This window comes from Balaenoptera physalus (assembly GCF_965194825.1).
Source record: "Balaenoptera physalus genome assembly, chromosome: 17".
In the NCBI taxonomy this organism is placed as follows: domain Eukaryota; kingdom Metazoa; phylum Chordata; class Mammalia; order Artiodactyla; family Balaenopteridae; genus Balaenoptera; species Balaenoptera physalus.
The window spans coordinates 60804150-60826851 of NC_138895.1; the positions used below are offsets into that span (position 1 = coordinate 60804150).

Sequence of the window (22702 nt, forward strand, 5' to 3'; positions counted from 1 at the left end):
CTTAGCAATAATGCTCAGGATGTATTTTCAGGTTGGTTTAATATGATTGCTACTTCCTTTTCTTTTTTATTCTTTTCCTTTTCTTTTTTGGGAGGGATGGAATGGTGTAGTCTACGACTATCTGGTGACATGAGATGGAATGAAATGGAAAATTATGCAGATCATTATTGTATATTTTTTTGTTGATGACTGTTCTTTAACTGTAATACAACTTCCTATTTCAAAACAAAGTGTTTTTTGTATACATGTGAATGTGTTGATCAAAATTAGATTTTCATTTGATCAATTTTAAAATTCAAAGTTAAGAATGAATAAAATGAAAACCTTAATATCTCTTAGTTAATAAGGTATTTAAAATATTAGCATTTACTTTTACATGTAAAAGTAAACAGTGTTTTCATTTATTCAACTGATAATCTGAGCACCAATCTTGCACAAGGCATTACTATAAGAAATATGTATCAGATTCTACTACAACAAAAGTTGCTATAGCAAAAATGCATTGATCAAAAATTATAGGTGAGGACTTCCCTGGTGGCGCAGTGGTTGAGAATCCGCCTGCCAATGCAGGGGACACGGGTTCGAGCCCTGGTCTGGGAAGATCCCACATGCCGCGAAGCAACTAATCCCGAGTGCCACAACTACTGAGCCTGCGCGTCTGGAGCCTGTGCTCCGCAACAAGAGATGCTGCAACAGTGAGAGGCCCGCGCACCGCGATGAAGAGTGGCCCCTGCTTGCCGCAACTAGAGAAAGCCCTCACACAGAAACGAAGACCCAACACAGCCAAAAATAGAAAATAAATAAATAAATAAATAAATAAATGTGAAATTCTTTAAAAAAAAAAAAAAAAATTATAGGTGATCCATAGTTCAAGTGTAAATTTTTAGCTGTGTGCTGTTCATCCAAAATCTTGCCACTTACTACTTATCTGGGTCACCTTTTCGAGATGTCAGTTGCCATGTGGTTAGAGAAAACAAAATAATTTTTATAGAGTCCAAAACCAATTATAACTGGGAAGGTAAGTTCAAAGCCAAATGCAAATGAGTTTTGGATACTCTGCTTTTTTGAATAATTTCTCTCTTGACACAATAAATGAAAACTTGGCTGCACAGTCATACCAAGGGTGAAGAGAGGTATAGAACATGCACATTTTCATGCAGGGCCCCAGGAACAGCAAAGCTTATCTTTTTCTAAATGGTTAATTTTAGCATCCATCCAAAATGTCAGTGAGCCAGTTAGTGAGGTGAAGCTGCACTTTAAATGATGTCCAAGTGCTTTTTTATACAGTGTTATTTAACATTTGCATAAAACCAGCTTTTTTGTGCCTTATGTTTCCAAATCAATTTAGCTTTGTGTGCTAATATTTTACTAGAGCCCTGGAGATAAAGAAGCATGCAGGTCAGCCATGTGTGCTGCTAAATCCCCAAAGGAAACCTTCACTAAAAACCAAAAGATTGACACCAGACAAGATTAGCAAAAAGAATTAGTCACGCATAATCAACTGTGTTAAATACTGGGGAAAAAAACATCTGCTTCTCTTGTCCTTCAGGAAAAGGCTATCAGGGTAGAGTGTTAATGCTTCTGGCGTATACTATTACGTGCCTCTGAGTGCGCCATTGTTTTACAAAGATGGATTTGTTAGAACCAACTACCACAGGTACTTTAAATGCTACTAATGAGGAAGGCAAGTAAAAGCTTCCATGCCCTGTACTATTTAATTCCCAGACCTAACTAGACCCAGAGACCTCTCCAAGGAATACAACAATTAAGTCCCTTTCTCAATCGTAAATGAATAGGTTTGGGCTCTATCTTCAAAAATGCTATACAATGGCTGAAATTTTCCAAACCAACCAACCAACAAACAAAAATATTCAAGCAAGTTCTTTCCCTAAAGGGCTTATTATTTAAAATTGCTGATTAAAACAAAGGAAGAAAATCCTACCAAATAGCTAAAAATCATTAAAGCTCAATTTCTGGGAAAACTGGGGATTTGTGCACAGTTTTTCTTTGTGTTTTTTAATATGCTAAATTTTAAGATATCAAAGAATTATAACTAGAATAGGAAGACTTTTAAAAAAATATTTATTCAAATACCTCTCATACCATCAAATAATATTTAAAATCTGGATTATTTGGGAGGATTATTTCATTGTTACTATTAAGAAATAAACCAGAGAATAGAAAAGAAAATGATGCAGAAAAAGAGATATTCTATAGTTTAGTTCTTATATGTTCAGTTCATCTCTTCCCCTTCTTAGGTCCACATCAAGAAAATAAATCATTTTAGCAGAAGTGCTTTAGCCAATTAGGTGGTTTCTTCTTGAGACATCATCTTTCTTTCTACCTGAAATCTACAGGGACATAGTGAATTGTGAGGTACAATGGATTCAGTGGCTTCATTGATTGAGCATATATACTATGCAAATCCTCTGGTTTACACTTTACTTGTGTTGTTAATTAAGCCTTATTCACAGGTTTATTTTAAAGATGAGGAAATAAGCTCAGAGAGGGTAATGAATTTATCCTCCATTACACAGCTAATAAGCATGTGGATTTAGAAAAATTGTGTGAACACTGTGTGCTAGGCAAAGTAATACCTCCCCCCAAAGATGTCACCCCTGGTAACCTATGACTATGTTACTTTACATGGCAAAAAAGAATTAAAGTTGCAGATGCAATTAAGGTTGCTAATCCGCTGACTTTGAAATGATGGCAAGATCACCCTGAATTATCCCAGCAGGAGACAAATTGAAAGAATGCTTAAATGCACACACACATACACACTATAAGTATATACATATGTGTGTGAAAATATAATAATATGTGCAAAATTATATATTTGAAAATATGTAAAGTATAACTACATTTGAAAAATATATTGACAAATATAAATAAATATTATATAAGGTTAATACCAAAATTTTTTAAAAAATTAATAATTTGGTTGGAATTAATAAATGCAATTTTGATGAGAGAGTGAGATTTGAGACAGATTGTTAAGGGAATGGTAACACAGATTGGCAGAAGAATAAATAAGGAGGAAGAAGAGCAAAAGGAGGAGAAAGGGGGAGGAGAATATACAACTCTTTTTACATAGCTGTTGACTGTTTGACAAATTCAGGCATTTTTATCTTTCATAAGAAACAGCAGAGGACTCTGTTTACTTTCCCGACTTCAGTTCTTTCCACAGCTCCCCTCCACCCTTCCTCTCCTCCCAACTAACAAGCAAGCACTCCCACCATCAGCATGAGTGCCACTTTTTTCCCTTCTCCTCCTAGATAATCCCTTCCCCTCTTGTCTCCTTCACTAACTAGATAACCCTTAACTTTTGCTTTCAGCATAATCTCAGTTATTACTTCTCTTAATCCTTTTCTGACTTTTCCAGGCCAGGCAATGGTTTCCATCTAAGTGTTTACATTAGCACCATATAACACTACACTACAGTATTATGATTTATTTATCTGTGTCTTCAGGATACCATAAACTCTTTGAGGTCAGGGCTGTGTCTTACCTCTCAATTCCCTTTTGTCTAGCAGAGTTCCTTGCTTCTGGGAAGTGTTTAATTAACATTTGTGGCAAGGAGATTACTGAATGAACAATGATTCAGAAATTAGAAATTGGAGTTCTAAAATCGCATATTAACAATCACCTGTCAAGGTCCACTTGGATATCTTGCAAGCATCTCAACATTACATCAATAAAATGAGGTCATAATTGCTTTCATACTTACCACCTTTTCTTGTGTATTCATATATTCAATCAGCCATTCAGGCATGATACAACATTTATTGACTACTGACTGTGTACCAGAATGTATTTAATGCTTTTGGGACCATCAGCATCACCACCTACTCTGTGGCTTGAACAGGAACTCTATGTATTTCCTCCTTTCCCTCATCCCATTCCCCCATATCTAAGTCACCAGCAAGTCCTATTCATTCTATCTCCAATAAATACAGAATATACCAACTTCTCCATATCTCCAGGTTTAATACTTTGATCCAAGCTGTCATCCACATCCTCCTCCTGATTTGTCTCCTCATTTAAAGTCTAATCTCCTTCAGTTAATTTCCTAGGCAGCAGCAAAACTGATATTCTGAAATGCAAATCAGAACATGTTCCTCTCCTCCTACAATGCCTCAGTGGTTTTGATTACATTTAAACCAAAAGCAGAATTCTTTCCTGTAAGTCCCGAGGACCTGCATGACCTGGTCCCCCAATTTTGCCTTTCCTATTGTGTTGCCAGCTCCAAACCAACCACTAAGGTCTTCTTTCATTCCACTGAATACTCCAACCAAGTTCTAACTTCAAGGCATTGTATGACTTTTCTTCTGTCTAGAATATTCTTTACTCCACTCCTCACTGGAAAATATCTCTATCAGCTTTTAGAGTTCAGATTAAATATCACCCACTGAGAAAGGTCTTTTCTGACCATTTTACCTTAAAAAGTTATCCATTATTCTTCATTTCTGCCCCCTGTTTCTTCATTTCAGCCTCTTGGTTTTTTCTTTCATAACCTGTACTACATTTTACAATTTTGTAATTACTTTGGTTTGCTTTGTTTTGTTTTTCTGTCCTGTACCATGAAGGAGCTAAGGATGCTGAGTTTCCTACTGAATATTTAGTTCCTAGCAGAGTGCTTGGCATTTACTACATGCTTAATAAAATTTGAAAATGATGAATGAAGAGAGCAAGAAAAAAAAAAGATAGGAAGGAAGGTAGGTAGATAAGAAGCAATACAGAATTATAACTTGTTGCTTATCTATTAAAACAAAATCCATAAAAATAGTCTTTTCCCCCCATGGGTAAAATTCAATGACTAGCTCACTGTAGAATAGATTTTACACTTAAAAAATAGAGTTAGGAAACAAAATTTGCATGTAGAATTTTTATTCTATTAATCAATGACTATGTCAATTTAAAGTTTTAAAAAATACTCCATTATATAAATCATATTAAGTAAAAATGTGTTAAAACTGTATTAAAGAGGAAGACCTAGATGCACTGATTTTAATAATAAATCATAAATATAATTAAAATGCATTTCCAAATATAAAAAATAAGTTAATATGTTTAAGAATTATAAAAGATACAGTTAATACATGCACAGAGCCTTATTAAAATTCTAAACATAATATATAAATCAATTCCAATCACTTTTTCTCATTTTAAGAACAGTTTCAAAATATTGCTCTTCATTGTCTATGCTTTCTTACTTTCAAATTAATCTGTACCTACAGATTGAATGCTTACAAGCAATGTGTGGTGCTAAGTGAATACAGTTCCTCAGGCATAGTGAAAATGTCAACTTTATGGTATAATTTTTTTATGTCAATGGATAATACAATATTTTATGAAACCTCAAAAATTCATTTCTGCTTAAATATTCTGTTTACTGAAACTGTCTTCCATTGGAAGTAATCAGTACTTTCACATTTTCTTAGCAATGATTACTGCATATATGAACTGTTGCATATAGAAACAATATTAAAATGCATAATGAAGACTGGATTTTCATATACACAGAGTTCAATTTTACACACATTTTTATATTTGTCTTTTCATAGTGTAAGCATAAACTTGGCCAACAGAAACTCAATGACTACAATTCACTGACACATATTTTCTCAGGGTACTCCCACCTTTTGAAGATATAGGTGGCAAAAGAGTGGGAAACAGGTCATAGAAGGCATGGAAAGGAAAGCTTCATCCATTTATTTCCAGAACTCAGAGAAATGTTCTCTATTTTCTTTCAGCATTCCAATGATAAGGAACAGACCTAGCCAAAGGATTCAACAGCAGGCCACTCAGCTCTCCCAGCTGATCAGAGTTAAGGATGAAAAAGGAAGTCTATCCCATCTTATTAATATGGGTGACAAGATAGAGCCTTGTGATGAAATTCCCATTAACTGAATATTTATTGACAACCTGCTAAGACCTATCACTGTGCCAAGCATTAAGGATAGAAAGATGAAGTATTATAGCCTCAAGAAACTTCATGTCCAGTAGGAAATTATAAATTACATGTAAAAAAACATTATGCAAATACTGAGGAGTAGCAGCTATCCCAAACAGGCTTCATGGAAAAGTATACACATTTGTATACTTTCTTGTATAGTCATTAAAGCATGACTATAAAATTAGCCAAATAAAAGAAGGAAGGGAGAGTGGAAGACATTTCATGCTAAGAAGGTAACCAGAACAAAGAAAAGGAAGTGAAAACAGAAGGATCTGAGTGGGGAAATCCAACCTACAGTTAGAAATAAAAATTTCACATTGGGCTTGCTTTTCATACATGAAAAGATGTCTCAGGAGTGACTCTGGCAACATGATGGAGCCTGGAATATTGTACTTGGCCATGAATTTGTTCTCTCAGAGACAGGAAGATGGATGCAGCTAGTAATTTTACAGAGAACTTTTAGTTTATACATGTTTTGACTTTATGATATTTTGAAAATCTGACATATTAATAAATTTATAACAGTAATGTAGATATAATTAATACTGGTATCATACTATCATTACCAGCATTATTAATCATTAAGGTTAAAAATAATAGCATCTTATATGTTATTGAGCACTTTGTGGCATGCACTGTACTAAATGCTTTGCATGCATTATAATTATAATCCTTTAAGGCAAGTAAAATAAGATTAATCTGCATAAGATATTGGGTTGGCCAAAAAGTTCGTTCGTTTTTTCTGTAAGGTGGCTCTAGCAGGACTTAGTTGTCTTTAACTTCTTTTGAAACAATTTTGTTAGCTTGTATTGTGACAGTTGTCATATCAGTGTGCATTTTAAAAAAACATCAAAATTGGTGAATTTTTGTGTAGCCATTTTAATATTGGAAATGGAAGAAAAAAAGCAACATTTTCAGCATATTATGCTTTATTATTTCAAGAAAGGTAAAAATGCAACCGAAACACAAGAAAAGGATTTGTGCAGTGTATGGAGAAGGTGCTGTGACTGATCGAACATGTCAAAAGTGGTTTGCAAAGTTTCGTGCTGGAGATTTCTCGCTGGACTATGCTCCAGGGTCGGGTAGACCAGTTGAAGTTGATAGTGATCAAATTGAGACATTAGTTGAGAACAATCAATGTTATACCACGTGGCAGATAGCCGACATACTCAAAATATCCAAATCAAGCCTTGAAAATCATTTACACCAGCTTGGTTATGTTAATCGCTTTGATGTTTGGATTCCACATAAGTTAAGTGAAAAAACCTTCTTGACGGTATTTCTGCATGTGATTCTCTACTGAAACATAACGAAAACGTTCCGTTTTTGAAACAAATTGTGATGGGTGATGAAAAGTGGATACTATACAATAATGTGGAACAGAAGAGGTTGTGGGACAAGTGAAGTGAACCACCACCAACCACAGCAAAAGCCGATCTTCATTCAAACAAGGTGATGTGTATATGGTGGGATCAGAAGGGAATTCTCTATTTATGAGCTCCCTCTGGAAAATCAAACAATTAATTCCAATAAGTACTGCTCCCAATTAGACCAACTGAAAGCAGCACTCGACGAAAAGCGTCCAGAATTAGTCAACAGAAAATGCATACTCTTCCATCAGGATAACGCAAGACCACATGTTTCTTTGACAACCAGGCAAAAACTTACAGCTTGGCTGGAAAGTTATGATTCATCCCCCGAAATCACCAGACATTGCACCTTCAGATTTCCATTTATTTCAGTCTTTACAAAATTCTCTTAATGGAAAAAATTTCAATTCCCTGGAAGACTGTAAAAGGCACATGGAACAGTTCTTTGCTCAAAAACATAAAACGTTTTGGGAAGAAGGAATTACAAAGTTGCCTGAAAAATGGCAGATGATATTGGAACAAAACAGTGAATATGTTGTTCAATAAATTTCTTGGTGACAATGAAAAATGTGTCTTTTATTTTTACTTAAAAACCGAAAGAATGTTTTGGCCAACCCAATAGCAATCAATCAGAGAGAAGTAGTTAGGAAAAAGAAGTGAAGTCTCCACAGGATGAGTAAGAGTTTGCCAAATAGAAGGAGAAAGGGTTTTCCAAAGAGACAACACATGAGAATTCACAAGAATATTCAAGACATATTCTGGAAATAGGAAGACCCTTGTGTGGCTGTGCATTGGGAGTAGGGAAGGGGACTTACATGTAATGAAATTGAAAAAGCATGCTGAGTCCAAATTAGCAAGTCATTTGCCTTAGTTAAGAAGTGTGAAGTTTAGGGCTTCCCTGGTGGCGCAGTGGTTGAGAATCTGCCTGCCAATGTAGGGGACACGGGTTCGAGCCCTGGTCTGGGAGGATCCCACATGCTGTGGAGCGGCTGGGCCCGTGAGCCACAATTACTGAGCCTGCGCATCTGGAGCCTGTGCTCCGCAATAAGAGAGGCCGCGATAGTGAGAGACCCGTGCACCGCAATGAAGAGTGGCCCCCGCTTGCCACAACTAGAGAAAGCCCTCGCACAGAAACGAAGACCCAACACAGCCATAAACAAATAAATAAATAAATAAAAATTTTTAAAAAAAGACTACATGTAGTCTTGTCTAAAAAAAAAATAAGTGTGAAGTTTATCTTGTAGCTTCCAGTTTTGTTTTGTGTCGTTTTTTTTCAGCTAGTGAGTAACAGGATTCCGTAAAGAAAACATAAAGATCAGTCCAAGGTTTCTAGCTTAGGAAGCATCTTGATGGTAGATAACGTGTCCCCCAGTATGTTCTTGGAATAAACATAAAGCCAAGGACACAGGCAATAAAAGCAAAAAATAAACAAATAGACAAAAAAGGACTACATCAAACTTAAAAACTTTCGTGTATCAAAGGACACAATCAACAGAGTGAAAAGGCATCCTACGGAATGGGAGAAAATATGTGCAACTTATATATCTGATAAGGGGTTAATGTCCAGAACATATAAAGAACTCCTACAACTCACTAACAAAAAGAATCAAATAACCCAAATAAAAATGGGCAAGAAACTTTAATAAACATTTCTCCAAAGATGATACACAGACTACATGCATATGAAAAGTTGTTCAACATCATTAATCAACAGAGAAATGAAAATCAAAACCACAAGATATCACCTTGTGAGATCGTCACACCCATCAAGATGACTACTGTCAAAAAATAACAAGAAAACAGCAAGTGTTGACAAGGATGTGGAGCAACTGAAACCCTTGTATACTGTTGGGAGAATTGTAGAATGGTACAACCTCTACAGAAATCAGTATGGAGGTTCCTCAAAAGTTAATAATAGAACTACCATATGATCCAGGAATCCCACTCTGAGTATAAATCAAAAAGAATTGAATGTAGGGTCTCAAAGAGATATCTGCACAGCAATGTTCATAGTAGTACTATTCGCAATAACTACAGAGTGGATGAATGGATAATCAAAATATTATATACACATACAAATGAACATTATTCAGCCTAAAAACAGAAGGAAATACCATCACATGGTACGAGTCAAATAACCCAGTCACAAAAAGACAAATATTATATGGTTCCACTAAGCTATCTAAAATACAACTGACCCCCAAACAGCACAGGTTTAAACTGTGCAGGTCCACTTATACACGGATTTCTTTCACTAAATATGCACTACAGAACTACATGATCTGTGATCTGTGGGTGCAGAACCGCCTATACAGAGGGCTGACTGCAGAGTTATATGCAGATTTTCAACTGCACAGGGTAGGCGCCCCTAACCTCTGTGTTGTCCAAGAGTCAACTGTAGTCAAATTCATAGAAACAAAATAGAATGGTAGTTACCAGAGGCTGGGAGGAAGAAGGAAAAGGGGAGTAGTTGTTTAATGGGTATAGTTTTATAGTTTTGGATTTGCAACATGAAAACAATGTGAATATACTTCACTCCACTGAACTTCACACCACTTAGAAGTGGTGAAGATAATAAATTTTAAGTTACATGGTTTTTACCATGCACAAAAAAAAAAAGCTAATGAGGCCAAAATAAGCAATACCAGCATTTAAGAATTACAGATTGCAGCAGTTTGCAGAGTTAATAAACTCATATATGATCAAATACCAAAATGCTTTTCTTTTTTTTTTTTTAATTTTTTTTTTTAATGGCTATTTATTTATTTATGGCTGTGTTGGGTCTTCGTTTCTGTGCGAGGGCTTTCTCTAGTTGTGGCAAGTGGGGGCCACTCTTCATCGTGATGCGCGGGCCTCTCACCATCGTGGCCTCTCTTGCTGCAGAGCACAGGCTCCAGATGCGCAGGCTCAGTAACTGTGGCTCACGGGCCCAGCCGCTCCCGGGCATGCGGGATCCTCCCAGACCAGGGCTCGAACCTGCATCCCCTGCATTGGCAGGCAGATTCTCAACCACTGCGCCACCAGGGAAGTCCCACCAAAATGCTTTTCTTGCTCTGGGCTAAATTGTAGAGTAGGTAAAGTCTTTCTATCTTATTGTCATTCTTCTACTTTACCTCCTTATACTACTTTTTTCAATATAACCTCAGCTCTTAGAAGGAATACCTCATATAGGTTTAATCCTTTTTTTTCATCAGGATAAAAAAAAAAAAAAAAAAGAAGAAGAATCTTCTTTGCTGTTCTATGTGCTATGTGTCCTAGGTACATTTATTTCAGTTTCAATAGCATGCTTTCAGTTGAGGTCAGTGCTCATTCCATTCTATCTCATAGTAGTCATGAAGCCAGTCCTTGACACAGACAGTCCACTTGTTACAGGACAATAGTCAAAGAAATCAAAGGGTTTGGTTTAGAAAGGTGTGTTAGAACATGGCTAGCCATTTATAGGGTGTAAACTAAAAATGACAACTGTAATCTTATTAGAGGGGTCCCATATCTACACTATACATATACATATACCTACCTATGCATGACACATGCATGTACACATGCACACATACATACATACACATTTGTGTCTACATATATTTATATCTTTTTTTTAGGCCTTTATTATTTTATAAGATAATCTCAGTGCAGGGGATGTGCGTGCTGTTATGCCATTTATATTTACATACACATATACTCAAAGAGGGACTCCAGTTGTGTTTTTTATAGCAAATGTTGATGTTGTATACCTGACACATATTAGGCTATAGATTATCATTTCCACACTAATTTGTCTATATGTAGACATAAACTGAATATAAACACCATTTTCAAATTACTGATAAATATGAATAATTAAATGAGTGATAAAAATGATAATTCCATCATATAGGCACATAGTAAAAATATAAATAATTTAAATGACCTAAATCCAGTCATAAATCCAGTTCTTTGGCCCTAGTTATGTTTCTTTAGACTGAATAATTTTCTTGATTTTTGATATCAAGTAATATGTATTGCGTTCCTACTGGGGAGGTGACTCTGTATGAAAAATGGCTTTGTGAAACTCAGAAGAATATTTGAGTAGACCGTATTCCTAAACACTATATAATTTAGCTCAGTTTAAGGAGAGTTGGATTCTATATTCTAATCAGAATATGTGAGTTGCTTCTTATTGTGTATTTAAAGTCTGTATTATTTAAATATTAGGAATTCCCAAATGCTTAGAAAAAATGTATTTAAGTCCTGAGGGCAATTAATTTCAATTTCATTTATGTATTTTGCAGGCAAGTCATTATTTTCTTAGAAGTCAATCATTGTTTTCTTGATTTGAAATGATCCAAATCAATGACTCTTAAAGAACCATTCAAGGAAACTGATCCCTTCCCCCACAGGCCACTACTGGGTTGACCTCTGCAGAAACATGTGTTAATAAATTTGAATTAAGCCCTAAAATATGAAGAAATTTTAAAATATGAAAAATATATTTTATGTCTGAATTTAGCTGAAAAGTGCTTAATTTGTCTGATTAGTGTTTCATTAGTTCTTTCATGTAAAAATATTTTGAGTGTTTATTATATATCAGGCACTGTGTTAGATACTGAGAATGCAAACATGCACAATGTAGCCCTTGAGAAACTTACAAGAAGTATGGGGGAAAGACCCATGACCATAATAAAATAAATTATCATAAGTACTGTGAGAACAAATTAAGTATGAGAATAGCTAGAAAATGAAGGAGGGGATGGTCAAGTGTCTCTGGTATTGGGAAGCAGTGCTGATAACTGAATACTTAAAGATGTAGAAAAGTGTTCTGAGACACAGGAGATAAGTAAGTATTTGCTACTAACTGCTTTGCCCACTATGATAACCACTAGCCATATGAAGCTTCTGAGCATTTAAAATGAGACTACTATGACTGATGATGAGAATTTTTAATTATAGTTAATTAATATTTAAATTTAAATAGCTATCTTCAGCTAGTGGCTACCATATTAGGCAGCAGATCTCTACAAAACTGTGAATAATTTGGTATGGCTAGGACATAAATCATATTGTTTAAAGGTCATGGTAATAGATGGAGCTGAAGAGAAAGACAAAGGCAAGAACTAAGAAAGCCTTCTTTGCCACAGGTAAGTCAGATAAGTAGGATGACAACACAAAAGACCCTATCAAATTTATTAAATGATCACAAGTGACAGAAGCAAAGGTAGTTTTTCTTGGAGTTTTGGAAGCAGAAGCCTGGTTTTAGTGGATTAAAGAAGTTAGTGAGAAGTGAGGAAGTGAAAACAGTAAGAATTTACTATTTTTCAGATATGTTGAGTATAAAGAGAAAGAGAGATCTATAGGAAGGTGGGGTTGAGAAAACATGGGTGTAAGGAAGGATTGTAAATTGGGGAAACTAGAGCATGTTCACAGGTAGTGGAGGAAGTTAGAAATATGGATCATTTTATAGACAATAGTTTGAACCAATAAATTCAGTAAAGCTGCAGGATACAAAGTCAATATACAAAAATTTGTTGGGTTTCTTTACACTAACAATGAATTATCAGAAATAGAAATTAAGAAAACAATCCATTTATAATGCATCAAAAAATACCTAGGAATAAATTTAACAAAGGAGATAAAAGGCTTATATATTGAAAACTACAAGACATCAATGAAAGAAATTGAAGAAGACACAAATAAATGGAAAGATATTCCATGCTCACTGATTGCAAGAACTAATATTGTTAAAATGTCTATATTACCCAAAGCAATATACAATTCAATGCAATCTATATCAAAATTCCAATGATATTTTTCACAGAAATAGAGCAAACAACCCCAAAATTTGTACAGGACCACAAAAGACCCTGAATTGCTGAATAGCAGAAACAATCCTGAGAAGGAAGAACAAAGCTGGAGGTGTCATGCTCCCTGATTTCAAACTAATTACAAAGCTATAGTAATTAAAACAGTATAATACTGGTATAAAAACAGACACATAGATCAATGGAACAGAACAGAGAGCCTTGAAATAAACCCACACATATATGACCAATTAATTTGTGACAAAGGAGCCAAGAATAAACAACGGGGAAAGGATAGTCTCTTCAATAAATGATGTTGGGAAAACTGGACAGCCACATGCAAAAGAATGAAACTGGGCCACTATCTTACATAATATACAGAAATTAGCAAAATGAATTAAAGACTTGAATATAAGACCTAAACAAAATTCCTAGAAGAAAACATAGGCAGTAAGTTCCTTGATAGGTCTTGGTGATGATTTTTTTTAATCTGATACCAAAAGCAAAAGCAAGAAAAGCAAAAATAAACAAGTGGGACTACATCAAACTAAAAAGCTTCTACCCAGCAAAAGAAACCATCAACAAAATGAAAAGGCAACCTACTGAATGGGAGAAAATAATTACAAATCTTATATCTGATAAGGGGCTAATGTCCAAAATACACAAAGAACTTACATAATTCAATAGCAAAAACAAAAACAAAATCCAATTAAGAAATAGCCAGAGTACCTAAACAGACATTTTTCCAAGGAAGATATTCAGTGGCAAACAGGTACATGAAAAGATGGTCAGCATTATTAATCATCAGGGAAATGTAACTCAAAACCAAATGAGATACCACCTCACACCTGTTAGAATGGCCATTACTAAAGACAAGAAATAACAAGTGTTGAAAATGTGGAGGAAAGGGAATCTTCATACACTGTTGGTGGGAATGTAAACTGGGGCAACCACTGTAGAAAACAGTATGGAAGTTCCTCAAAAAATTTAAAAAAGAACTACCATGTGGTCCAGCAATTCTATTTGTGGGTATTTATCTGAAGAAAATAAAAACACTGATTGAAGAGATGTATGCACTCCCTCGCTCACTGCAGCATTATTTATGATAGCCAAGATATTGAAACAACCTAAGGGTCCATCAATGGATGAAAGGATAAAGGAACTGCAGAATATATTTATTTTCTTCAGCTATTAAGAAAAGAATGAAATCTTGCCATTTGCAACACCATGGATGGGCATTGAGGGATCTCTTTTATATGTGGAATCTACACACACACACACACACACACACACAAACAATAAAAAAAAAAAAACTCTACATACAGAGAATAGACTGGTAGTTGCAAGAGGTAGGGAGGCGGGGGTGGGGAAGAAATGAGTGAACTCTGTTTTGTTCTGTGTTTTAAACAAACAAAAGGAATACAAATTTCAAAAATAAAATAAAATGATGAAAAAAATTGGGAATACTAGAGCATGTTCACATGTAGTAGGGGAAGTCATAAATATGAATCATTTTATAGATAATGGTTAATAGAGAAAAAAACCTAAGTCGAAATACTAGATTTCATTAGAAAAGTGGAGATATAAGTCAAATAATTAGCTGAGTAGTGAAGGAGGAAATTTTCTCTGAAAGAAACAGTGAACAGACACACATAAAAATAAATTTTTGGATAGCTATTACATGAGAAAGTTAGTGGAGTTCATGATTTTAGCCTCGGTTTTCTCTGTAATAAAGAAGGCAAGTATGCTTAGCAAGAAGGGAGGACATAGAGTAGCAGGCTGAAGGGGAGCAATAAAGATTCAGATACTGTTGCCAAGGATGATGGAAATGGCAATCAATCAGCAATGCTTAGAGTCCAAGCGTGGGCCTCCCTGGTGGTGCAGTGGTTAAGAATCTGCCTGCCAATGCAGGGGACACGGGTTCGATCCCTGGTCCAGGAGGATCCCACACGCCACGGAGCAACTAAGCCTGTGCGCCACAACCGCTGAGTCTACGCTCTAGAGCCCGTGAGCCACAACTACTGAGCCCACACACTACAACTACTGAAGCCCGCACGCCTAGAGCCCATGCTCCACAACAAGAGAAGCCACCTTAATACGAAGCCCGTGCACCGCAACAAAGAGTAGCCCCCGCTCACCGCAACTAGAGAAAGCCCGCAGCCAGCAATGAAGACCCAACGCAGCCAAAAATAAATAAATTAAATAAATAAATTTTTTTAAAAACAAAGAATCCAAGTGCATCAAGTGCTTAGCTGATGTTGGAAACTAAACATTTGTAGTATCGTCAAAATACAAGGTTGTATAGTTTTATACAGTGCGTGGCATTCCAGCTACAGAAAGGAAAACCAGAAATTACTAAATTTAAGATTTGTTGTTTGCCAGCCAGATACAGTAGGAGACTTGAATATATGAACCAGGGAGTGGCCAAAAATTATGAAGCATGGCTTCTGTTCTGGAGAGGAAAACTTGAGGCCAGGAGGATGCCCACAGACTTGCAGAAATGTGAGAGTAAAGGGACTGGATGTCAAGATAAAGCTGAATGCAGGAGACCTAGGATTAAAGGTCTGAAAGAATATGAATATGAAGGATAGGATGTTTTACTTTGCATTGTTTAGAGATAGAATTACTTTATAATTAATGTATTATTTGAAATATAATGATTATTCAAGATTTTTTACCACTTTATAAAGAGAGTGCTATTGGATTTACTTTTTTAACAGTTTCTTAATTCAGACTCCACAATTTTAATGTATTATTTTATTTAGTCTCTTCCCCATGTAATCAACTCACATCTCATTCACATCACAGTTTATCAGAATTAAGCCCAAACTCCACAGAACAAGAAAACTGAGTCCCAAGTTAGTCTCAACTTTTTCTATTTTGTGCTCTTCTCTGACAAATGTGTCTAAAAGCTATGAACATATACTGCAATTTTCTGCCATAACAAATATTCTCCTGCTCTATTTATTCCTTAAAGTACCTTCAAATTTACTCTTCTCTTACCAAAATCAGATTTATTTAATTCTCCCTAAAATCCCACTTTGCAAAATTTCCAAAGACCACTCAATTTAGAGTTCTTTTTCATTCCAACTGTTCACAAAGCCTATGGTACTTATAGACTGTCTTGAAGTATAAGTTAGCTATCACTGAGGACATGTCTGAAATAGTGTTTTAGTGGTTTGTAGGCTATTTGAGGATCACTGTCACCACTTGAGACTAAAAATTTACAATTTTAGAACTACCAAAAAAATTGGGGACAAAATCAAAACACAAATTGATTAATCCTGGCTTATAAGGGCTTGTAAATTCAGTCTTTTTACAACAGTTAAAATGTCTGCATTTCACTTGAGGAATAAAAATCTGATCAAATCCTAGTATAAAGTACAGTGTATTTGGCAATATTTGTTTTGGGAAAGTGTTGTAAGCAGAAAAATAATGATCTTCAGACTAATTCTACTCAATAATCTTCATATAAACAGAAAATACTAGGTCACTTGTGGCAATAGACATATTGTGTTTAGACCATTCATATGAAAATATCTGTCTTTCCTTATCAGCAGTGGTAAGAAAGCAAACTGTCATAAACCAAGTTCAACCAGACACCTTTAACAAGGAAGAAATAAAAATTCAAATGAATAAACATCATTGACAACAACTCAAATTAATTGTAATGAATATAAAACTTGATTGAAGTATAAAAACTATACATGAGAACACAAATTTTAATATAAGCCCAGACATCACCAAATTAATGATTATATGTCCGTATGTGCTAAAATAAGTCAATGCTATGATAAATCCAAGCCAGATTTTTACAACCAGAAATTCCAATTTCAAACTTTTCTCCACTTTTTATTTATGATAAAAATTAATATAACAAACTGAATTTTCCCGTCATATTTTATCTACAAACATTTTTTCTTTCAAAATGGGAATATATCATCTTGTAAGTAATACAAGTCATTAACATTTTTGAGCTTTGACTCTTAACGGCTTTTGAAGAGCCAGTACTATTTATAGTGCCAATCACATATATCAGTATTATGTGTCAAAAGACTATATGAGATTTATATAGAAAAAAATATTTGGAACACAAGCACTGTAGTCTAATTTACATCACTTTTTTATTGCCCATCTTAATTGCTTTGTTCCAGATTTCCAAAAGCATTAGACCATATTAAGAATTAATCACTTGACATTAAATATTTAGTACTTTATCTCAATTCCTGACACCTGAATGAGTCCCTGTATTTCTGATAACTGCCATTATGAGAATGGTTTTGTCGACTGAGACTTCACTGAGGCAGACATAGGACAGCTCACATATTACTAAAGGAAACTCAATTATAATATGATGTTCAGACTTTTATAATCTATTCAATTAATTTTATTTACATCTGAAAAATCAATGAACAGAGAAAAGGGAAAGGATCTAGTATTTATGAGAAACCCTATATGCTTCCATGTTTGTAAATGTGTATAACTGCATTTAGTTCTGAAAATAACTTTGACAGGGAATTGAGATTTAGAGAAGCTAAACAGTCTCCCCAAAGTCACACAGCTGAAATTCAAACATAGCTGTCTCCCACTCTGAAGTCTTTCTTCTTTCTCCCATGTCCCAAATCCTACCACAATAATCATGAAAACTAATTGTGCATACTCCTTCAGGTCTTCTATCTAATGCCTATCATTATAGTGCATGATTGTACTTATAGTGAAAATATACATGCATATACACATTCACTATAAGTACATAGTGAATATGTACTATATTCACTATATAGTTTGTTTAGAGAGCTTATTTCACATTAGCTTCATTATCAAGACATATAGTGCATCTTTAGGGTTGGGACAGAGCTCTCAGTATTACTATAACCTACTGACTTATTTGGTGGGAACTACAAATTAAATGACAGTAAAATTACTAGCCTAGGAATACATAGGTGCGCATTTTATGGTAATTACCTTTAATATCCACCTGTTTACTGTTTTCCCTCTGTTCCCAAAGAACAGAGAGAAGAAGGCAAACTGACTAGGGACCTCAGACTCTGAAGAATGACATAACTGTGAGTTCTCTAGGTTGTTTTTTGCCTGTTTGTTTTTCTTTTTTCTTTTTTATAATTGGAGTTTAGTTACTTTACAATGTTGTGTTAGTTTCTGCTATACAATGAAGTGAATCGGCTATGTGTATACATATATCCCCTCCCTCCTGAACCTCCCTCCCAACACCGCCCATCCCACCCATCTAGGTCATCACACAGCACCAAGCTGATCTCCCTGTGCTATACATACAGCAGGCTCCCACTAACTACCAGTTTCCCACATGGTACTGTGTATATGCCAATCCTAATCTCCCAATTTATCCCACCTCCCTCTTCCCCCCCGTATCCACACATCCATTTTCTACATCTGCATGTCTATTTCTTCCCTGCAGATAGGTTCATCTGTACCATTTTTCTAGATTCCACATATATGCATTAATATACAATATTGTTTTTTTCTTTCTAACTTACTTCACCCTGTATGACAGACTCCAGGTCCATCCACATCTCTACAAATGACCCAATTTCGTTTCTTTTTATGGCTGAGTAATATTCCACTGTATATATGTACCAAATCTTCTTTATCCATTCATCTGCTGTACCTTACACTTGGGAGCTTTAAGAAGCTGGCAACTGAGAAATACCAACAGACATAGACAAAAAAGGCTCCAACTAATGGCCTGCATTCTCTAGCCAAAAGGGGTAGCCAAGAAAGAGAAAACTTTTAGACTATAATCACTCTACTCCAGCCAAAAATCATTAAAAAAGAAAACAAACAAACAAACAAACAACTGTAGCCCCACTTCAACCCATGCATGTAAAGAACAAATGGGGAGCTTAGACTTAATCCTTCCTGAGGCTGTAACAAGGAGTCCCAGAGCTCCCTCCTTAGGTTGATATCAAAAAAGGATGAGTAGACAACGGGAATTTTCATCCAGGCAGGGCAGTAATGAATGCCCCAATCGCCCAAATTTCAGAGGAGTCCAAGTGGGAAACCTGGACATCCACTGTCACCTAATAGTAACAAGGTACCCTTTCTCCTCCCCACTGGGGTAGTGTCAGAGAAGAACTTCTAGAGACTTGGCTCTTTCACCACAGCCCAGCAGTAATGAGGCAACCATCCCTGTGGTGTCATTGAAGACCGCATGGGAAGCTGTAAAAACGTATCCCTACCTTTCCAACAAAGGAGGTATCTACGGAGTCTAATGAGGAACCAGAACTACAAACAATGATCAACAGTAACAAGGAGTTCCCACAATAGGGTATCAATGGAAGGCAAGTGAGGAAATGACTCCGAACCCAACTGGCAGTAATGAGGTGGTGCACCCCCTCCTCAACAGATTGGTGACAGAGGAAGTGTTATGATCTCAATGCTTATGTCCCCACAAAATTCGTATGTTGGAAACCTAACACTCAAGATTATGGTATTGGAAGCTGAGGCCTTTGGGAGGTGATTATGTCATAAGGACAGAGCCCTCATGAACAGGATTAATATCTTTACAAAAGAGGCCCCAGAGAGCTAGCTCACCCCTTCCACCATGTGAGGACGCAGAGAGAAATTGGCAGTCTGAAACCCGGAAGAGGGTTTTCACAAAAACCTGACCATGCTGGTACCCTTTTCTTGTATTCATTCAGCCTACATAACTGTGAGCAATAAATTTCTACTGTTTAAAGCACTCAGTCTATAGTACTTTTGTTATAGCAGCCCAAATGGGCTAAGACAGAAAACTGGTACCAAGAAGTACAGGTACTGCTGTAACAAATAGCTAAAAATGTAGCAGTGGTTTTGCAACTCACAGAGGCTGGAAGAGTTCTGAGGTGCATGCTAGAAAAAATTCTACATTGCCATGAGCAGACTATTAAAAGCAATCCTGGTGAGAAATCAGGAGAAGTGAAGAGCTATGGAGAAAGTCTCAATCGTCTTAGAGAATACTTAAATGGCCGTGAACAGAATATATTAGAAGAAATACGGACAGTAAACACCATTCTGATGAGGTCTCAGACAAATGAGGAGCATATTATTGGAAACCGGAGTAAAGGAGATATTTATTAAATGTGGCAAAGAGGTTGGTTGACTTGTGTTCCTATTCTAGTGTTTTGTGAAAGGTCAAACTTGTGAGTGGTGAAATTTGGTATTTGGCTGAGGGAATTTCTAAGCAAAGTGTTGAAAGAGTGGCCTGGTTTCTCCTGAATGCTTATAGTAAAGTACAAGAAGAAAGAAATGACTTAAAGATGAAACTGTTAACCAAAAAAAAAAAAAGCAGAATTAAAAAATTTGGACGTCCTGCTGGACATCCGAGCAGACTACTGGTACTCCCATGGCTGGGGCAGGTCTGGCGATAGCGACTGCAAGCTCTGCAGGTGGGCACACACAGGCTGGGCTGCAGTCTGGGCTGACTCAGTAGCTCCCAGGGTAGGCCCAGGTGCATGACTATGGCACTCCCAGTGCCTGACTTCAGTGGTTCTCTGCCAACGGATCTGTGCTAACAGCTTTGTGAGCACAGCTCCTGAAAGACACCCTGGCCGACTGCCTAAATTCCCACAGTTGAGGCCAGGCCAAGAGCGGTGCCAAAACAGTGTACTCTGTGAGCCCCCACAACGTGTGACAGGTGACACCACAGAGTGCACTTCCCAGTGGACAGGTCCTGCGGAGGAATACTCAGTGGCTCCTCTCCCAGCAGAAGCACTTTAGTCCTGCCTACCTCACACCACAGTTCAGCAGTGGATCTGGGGGCATCGACTCCAACAACTGGGGAGCAGACCATGCCCTGACAGGGCAATGACACCCACAGAGCAAAGAGGGGGCCCAGCTCAACATCCAGTGCAGGCTCTGGTCACCACAACAACGACACCCACATTAAGGGGATAATGGCCTACACACACTGAGGAAAAATGTGGCAGGCATCCACACTAAAAACAGCCCTCTCACCAAAAATATTAAGACTCACGAACGCTATACAGGGCCACTCCTACATAATAGCAGCCATTCAAGACCACAGTAGATAACTGTTTCTCTTAAACTCATAGGGTCAGAGAGATATAAGTAAAACAAAGAAGCAGAGGAACCACTCCCAATTAAAAGATCAAGACAACTCCCTGAAAGAACAATGAAACAAACATCTCTAATCTACCAGATCCCACTTTCGAAAAGGAAGTAATGAAAATACTAAAGGAATTAAGAAAGGCTATTGATAGAAATGGAGATTACTATAAAAAGGAACTAGAAACTATAAAGAGGAGCCAATTAAAATTAGAAAACTTATTTGCCAAGAAAAAATCTAAGCTAAAGCGCTAAAGGCAATCAATAGCAAACTGGATAATGCAGAAGAACGAATAAATAATCTGGAAGACAGAATAATGGAAATCACCAAATCAGAACAGCAGATAAAAAGACAAAATAAAAAAAATGAAAGCAATATATGAGACTTTTGGGATATCATAAAGCGTCACCATCTATGCATAATAGGGATCCCTGAAGGAGAAGAAAGAGAAAAGAGGACTGAAAATGTATTTGAAGAAATTATGGTTAAAAACTTTCCAAACCTAAAGAATGAAATAGATATCCAGGTACAGGAAGCACAGAGGATCCCAAACAAGATGAACCCAAACATACCTACACCAAGACATACTGTTATTAAAATAGTAAAAGTTAAAGATAAAGAGAGGATTCTAAACGCAGCAAGAGAAAAACAAAGAGTTAATTACAAGGTAACCCCCATAAGGCTACAGAAAAGGTGCAGGCCAGAAGGGAGTGCCAAGATATATTTGAAGTCCTGAAAGGGAAAACCCTGCAACCTAGGATACTCTACCCCACAAGAGTATCATTACTATTATCATTTAATAGAAGGAGAGATAATTTCTCAGGTAAGCAAAAACTAAAAGAATACAGCAATATAAAGCCTAACCTAAAAGAAACACTGAAAGGTCTTTTCTAAATAGAAAAGAAGCAAGAATCTAAAGGAAAGAGAAAATCACAATTGGAAAGGAAATCACTTAAATAAGCCAGTACACAGATATAAAAAAAAAAACAAAATCTAAAAAAATTTTGTGAAAGCAATGGTAACTACGATGAACAGCAAAAGGACAAACATAAAGTTGTAAAAGAGGACATCAAAATCATAAAATCTGGGGGAGGAGAATAAAGAAATGTAGATTGTTTTCGTTAGAATGTGTTCGAGCTTATATGACTACCCATCTAAAGCAAGTAGATATAGTAATGGGTTAACATAATTGAAAGACAGGATAATCATAAAGTAGAAAAATACAATAGAGAAAAAGGAACTAGAAAAAGAAGAGAACACAGCATAATACAAAAGAACACCATCAAACCACAAAAGGAAAAACAAAGCAAAAAAACTAACAAAGAAGAAATACAAAATCCACTGGAAAACAAGGTTTAAAATGACAATAAATACATATCTATCACCAATTACTTAAATGTCAATGGACTAAATGCTCCAATCAAAAGACACAGAGTAGCAGACTAGATTAAAAAAAAAAAAAAAGAAAAAAAAAGAGCCTACAACACACTGCCTATAAGAGATTGAACCAGAAAGA

At 36.1% G+C, this 22702-nt stretch overlaps 1 protein-coding gene and 2 long non-coding RNA genes across 4 annotated transcripts in view; 2 read left to right on the plus strand and 1 right to left on the minus strand.

Annotated features, from left to right (window-relative positions):
* Positions 1 to 22702, minus strand: part of CSMD3 (CUB and Sushi multiple domains 3) — a 1197521-nt gene that overhangs the window by 868481 nt on the left and 306338 nt on the right. The gene's annotated exons all lie outside the window — the stretch shown is intronic.
* The window catches only part of LOC309646713, a 728077-nt gene that overhangs the window by 610205 nt on the left and 95170 nt on the right, over positions 1 to 22702 (plus strand). The gene's annotated exons all lie outside the window — the stretch shown is intronic.
* Positions 269 to 15316, plus strand: LOC309646714. The gene is made up of 2 exons (XR_014255554.1): positions 269 to 519; positions 858 to 15316. It is a non-coding gene; the product is annotated as an uncharacterized lncRNA (long non-coding RNA).